This window comes from Amphiura filiformis, chromosome 5, assembly GCF_039555335.1.
Source record: "Amphiura filiformis chromosome 5, Afil_fr2py, whole genome shotgun sequence".
Classification (NCBI taxonomy): domain Eukaryota; kingdom Metazoa; phylum Echinodermata; class Ophiuroidea; order Amphilepidida; family Amphiuridae; genus Amphiura; species Amphiura filiformis.
In genome coordinates this window covers 29491249-29497248 of record NC_092632.1, presented here as the reverse complement: position 1 = coordinate 29497248, position 6000 = coordinate 29491249, and positions in this window count along the sequence as shown.

Genomic DNA, 6000 nt, shown 5'->3' with positions numbered 1-6000 from the left:
TGCATTTTAGAAGTGCTGTCTACCGAAGATAGCAGTTTAGTCATTGTATTTTAGAAATGTTATCTACCGAAGATAGCATTTTGGTCATTGCATTTTAGAAGTGCTGTCTACCGAAGATAGCAGTTTAGTCATTGTATTTTAAAAGTGTCATCTACTGTAGATAGCAGTTTGGTCATTGTATTTAAGAAGAGTTTTCTACTGACAATAGTAGTTTAGCTATTGTATTTTAGAAATGTTATCTACTGAAGATAGCAGTTTAGCCATTGTATTAGTTATCTACTGAAGATAGCATTTTGGTCATTGCATTTTAGAAGTGCTATCTACCGAAGGTAGCAGTTTAGTCATTGTATTTTAGAAGAGTTTTCTGCTGACGATAGTAGTTCAGCCGTTGTATTTTAGAAATGTTATTTACTGAAGAAAGCATTTTGGTCATTGCGTTTTATGAGTGTTTTCTACTGAAGATAGCAGTTTGGTTATTGCATTTTAGAAGTTTCATGATGCAGTCATGTCTACAGTAGAATTCATCTCGACCTTTGCAGGACTTAACCCCATTAAAAGCTATTAAACCAAGATAACACTCATTGAAACAGCTCAACTGATTAAATCGGATCTTCTCTGGTTGTGCACAAGTGACTGTTTTCATGTGCGATATCGCAATAAAGCTGGTATTCATAGCTTCAGTTGGGTAACCGATTATAAAGGAAACGAAAGGAAACAATGTTATGTGTGGCTTTGTTCACGAAATCAGACAATGTCGTGCTTTTTGTAAACCAGCATTCTTGAAAATGAGCAACATAATGATTTTTGACTTAACACGGTTTAGAAATAATTTCTTCATATTTTTGGTGTTATCTGTCGTTTACATGTCCTTCCTAAAACACAAAAGTACGACCCTCTCCAAACACCTAAATTAGCTAAAAATTTAGGACATGTTACAAAACTTTATTTTCTAGAACCTATTTAGAATAATTTAAATGTAGCTTTTACCGGTTTTTTTGTGGCATCCTTCAGAAGTGAGCGGTCCGATACCAATATTTTCGGTCAAATCTCCATTCAAATAACACGGGGAGTTGGCTAGCTATGCCTTGCCCTCACTCATATTTTACAAAAGTACGACCATTTCTGAACATCTAACCTAGCTGTAATTTTAGGTCATGTTAGAGAAATATATTTGCTAGAAGTTTTGGAGAATAAATAAAATATTGGCTGGTTATTTTCACACAGTGATGTTAACTAGGCAAGTGTCCATTCTCCCAACATACATCATTTGTAGGGGTCACGCGTCAATGGTGAGAGCACTGTGTATTGTGTATAGGAAAACGGACAGTAACTGCAGTATGTTATTTAATGAAGATAGCAGCCCAGCAAACACAAAACCGTTTTAAAAACGTTTTAAATAAGTTATATGTGGGGGGTTGGGGGGGTGAGAGCGGTGTAATAACATGAGAGGGTCGGGTTATATAAAGGTCATGGAAACGTTTTAAAACGTTTTGTATGAAAACACACTACAACAATATTTTTAAAATGTTTTCAAAATGTTATTGTAAACCATTTTTGCAAACATTTTTGCCAAATATTTTGTCAACACTTAAATAACATCATGTTAAAATATTTGCACCCAGCAAACACAGACACGTTCTTAAAATATTTTTTCAAAACGTTTTAATTACATTTAAATGTCGGGTTATATAAAGGTCATGGAAACGTTTTAAAACGTTTTGTATGAAAACACACTACAACAATATTTTTAAAATGTTATTGTAAACCATTTTTGCAAACATTTTTGCCAAATATTTTGTCAACACTTAAATAACATCATGTTAAAATATTTGCACCCAGCAAACACAGACACGTTCTTAAAATGTTTTTTCAAAACGTTTTAATTACATTTAAATGTCGGGTTATATAAGTGTCATGAAAACGTTTTAAAACGTTTTCTATGAAAACACACTGGAAAAATATTTTTAAAATGTGTTCAAAATGTTTTTGTAAACTATTTTTGCAAACATTTTTGGCCAAATATTTTGTCAACACTTTTATTTAAAAATAACATTATGTTAAAATATTTGCACCCAACAAACACATAAATATTCTTAAAATGTTTTTTACAAAACGTTTTAATAACATTTAAATGTCGGGTTATATAAAGGTCATGAAAACGTTTTTTAAAACGTTATTGCAAATATTTTGGGTAAACATTTTTCGCCAAATATTTTTTCAACCACAAAATAACATTCTGCACAGAATGTTTTGTATCAAGTTTTCAAAAATGTTTTTGGAATGTTATTAAAACGTTTTTATACCCTTTATATAACCCGACATTTAAACGTTTTCTGTAAAACGTTTTGTGTGTGCTGGGCAGTAGATTATCAGAAAATGTGTTTTAATGTTATGAAAACGTTTTATACCCTTGATATACCCTTTATATAACCAGGCATTTAAACGTTTTCTGACAACCTTTTTATAACCTTCTGAATGGTGTCGAGAACGTTTTGTGTTTGCTGGGAGTTCAGTCATTGTATTTTAGAAGAGTTTTATACTGACGATAGCAGTTTAGCCATTGTATTTTAGAAATTTTATCTACTGAAGATAGCAGTTTAGTCATTGTATTTTAGAAGTGTTATGTACTGAAGATAGCATTATGTTTTGGTCACTGCATTTTAGAAGCGTAATCTACTGAAGATAACAGTTTGGGCATTGCATTGTAGAAGTGTTATCTGGTGAAGATACCGTAAAACCTCGTCTACAAGCATATAAAGTGTTTTTGATGAAAGCTTAATTAATACGAAACAAGCGTATACATATTCCAATACAATAGATTGGTCTTACAATAAATACTTGTTTGTATATGCTTGGATCCGTAATTTATTTAACTCCATAATGGCGCCTGGAATAATTTAGCTTTTATCAGAGGCACTCTATATGCTTGTAGACGAGGTTTTACGGTAGCAGTTTAGTCATTGTATTTTAGAAATGTTATCTACTGAAGTTAGCATTTTGGTCATTTCTTTTTAGAAGCGTTATCTACTGAAGATGATAATTTGGTCACTGCATTTTAGAAATGTTAGAAGATAGCAGGTTGGTTATTACATTTTATCTGCTGTAGATAGCATTTTGGTCATTGCATTTTAGAAGTGTTGTCTACTGAAGATATAAATTAGTCATTGTATTTTAGAAATGTCATCTACTGAAGATAGCAGTTTGGTCAATGCATTTTAGAAGTGTTTTCAACTGCATTTTGGTCATTGCGTTTTAGAAGTGTTGTCTACTGAAGATGGCAGTTTAGTCATCTACTGAAGATAGTAGTTCAGTCATTGTATTTTAGAAATGTTATCTACTGACGATAGCATTTGGGTCATTGCATTTGCGAAGTCGTCTCCTGCAGATAGCAGTTTAGTCATTGCATTTTAAAATTAGATCTACTGACGACAGTAGTTTAGCCATTGTAGTTTCGAAACGTTATCTACTGAAGACAGCACTTTGGTCATTGTACTTTAGAAGTTTATCTACTGAATATAGCAATTCAGTCATTGTATTTTAAAAGAGTTTACCACTGACGATAGCAGTTTAGCCATTGTATTTTAGAATAGCAGTTTGGTCATTGCATTTTAGAAGAGTTTTCAACTGACGATAGTAGTTTAGCTATTGTAGATATAGCAGTTCATTCATTGTATTTTAGAAGAGTTTACCACTGACGATAGCAGTTTAGCCATTGTATTTTAGAAATGTTATCTACTGAAGATAGCAGTTTAGTCATTGCATTTTACAAATGTTATCTACTGAAGATAGCAGTTTGGTCATTGCATTTTAGAAGTGTTATCTACTGAATGTATTTTAGAAGCGTTATTTATTGTTCATTGTATTTTAGAAGAGCCATTTCTACTGAAGACAGTAGTTTCGTCATTATAGTTTAAAATTTTAACTGACAATAGCAGTTTAGCCATTGTATTTTAGAAATGTTATCTGAAGATAGCAGTTTAGCCATTGTATTTTAGAAATGTTATCTACTGCGTGTATTTTAGAAGCATTATTTACTGAAGATAGTAGTTTCGTTATAGTATATTAAGAAGTGTTATTTGTCGAAGAATTTTTCATTGTATTTTAGAAGTGTTATCTACTAAAGATAGCAGTTTCGTCATTGCATTATAGAAGTGTTATCTACTACATGCTGCATGTATTTTAGAAGCGTTATTTACTGAAGATGGCAGTTTGTTCATTGTATTTTAGAAGAGCCTTTTCTACTGAAGATGGGAGTTTCGTTATTGTATTTGAAGAAGTGTTATTTGTTGAAGATAGCAGTTTAGTCATTGCATTTTACAAGTGTTATCTACTGAAGATAGCAGTTTGGTTATTGCATTTTAGAAGTCTTACCAACTTGAACATTACATTTAATGAAATACTTCATCTTTGAACAGCTTTAACATACAAAAAAAAATACTAACTGGTCATGATTCCCAGGTAATCTGGATTCTGGAAACTTTAGCGTATTACAATGTTCGAAACCAAAATCTGAGTGGCATTTTACAGGCATAAGAATGGCTTTTTTAAACTGCCTGAAAAGCACGTAAATTCAGCCTTAAAAGGCCCAAAACAGGCTGAAAAGAAATATAAATGCTTAATTTGGACAACAAACTACCTGAATTCAGGTAAAAGCCTGAAAATTCTCATGCCTGATTTTACAAGACCTTTGCAAAGTTTCGTTTATCATGTTTACTGTAGAAGTACTTTGTTTGTTAAAAACTGGCGTAAAACTTGAATGTCTTCACAGAGTTATGAATGAAATTGAAAGGTTATATTCATGTAAATGCAATAAGTGATATAGGTGTAGTCATCGTAAGTCTGTCTCAGTTCCGTGCTTTGGTATGACTGTTAAATGCGTGACTGTTATTATGTTGTGATTCAGTATGTCCGGTCGCCCATACGCCGCGTCGAACTGCCTCCCGCCAGATACGTTATCCTTACCGCCTATAGGGGTTTATCATGTTATCACAAACATTACGTGGTCCATTTGGACGCCAATTTTAATCCGACCAATCACAGTTACCAATGCAAGTAAAGCCGCACCCACAAATTATATTTTAATGATCTTACAGCTGCCGTTGACTAAATGTCGTAGAGACTTTCGGACGGATGTTTCAACGATTGAGTGGGCCGTTTCTACCTGTTTTCCTACTGGTGCCAGATTGACGCTGTAGTGACGCAATCGCATAAAAATGAGATATAGTTTATTCCGTTATGTTGTTTTCTTTATTTCTAATGAAAAATCTATGATATCGACATGACTAGCTTTACTGCACATTGATGTTTGGCAATGTTTTCAAGGTGCGTGACTGGCAAGTTGATTCATTTCATACAAGTTTTCTTTTTGGTATATGGACAAAGATTCTGAAATATGTGAATAAGACAAAACACAGATATGATGAACATCACCAATTTGTTAAAACTTGTAGTGCCGTTGATATTAAATTAAAGTATAGAACATTGGATCCCTGCAGATTGTTGTTGCTTGAACTTTCGGTATGTTTCATTATGCTCATCTTTGTTATATCTATCTGTACAAAATGGGAGAGCGAGGTCGAGGTAAGGGTATACTTGATTGGTGCTTGAGGTCCCGGGTTCAATTCCTGGCGGTGGATTTGCTGGGATATTGACTTGAGGGGAAAATTAATTGCCAATTAATTTATATCTGTATATAAAATTCAGACTTCCGCTCCCCCCATGGTTCATTAGAATTGGGTAATGAATCATGATCCGTCCTTCGGAGGGGACGTTAAGCCGTCGGTCCCGTGTACAGAGAGCCATACCTGTACACGTATCTCACAGTCAGTTTCGAAAAGGGTGGCGTTAACCCCTGACTGTCCCTAACCCGTCCCGGTGTTCAAATGGACCCCGACGAAAATAAGCTTCTTAAGAGAAACTTTCTTAGGTTATCCACTGTTGTAAACCCTGAAGAATATAATTAGTGGTAATTGGCAATTGCAACACATGATAACGACCTTT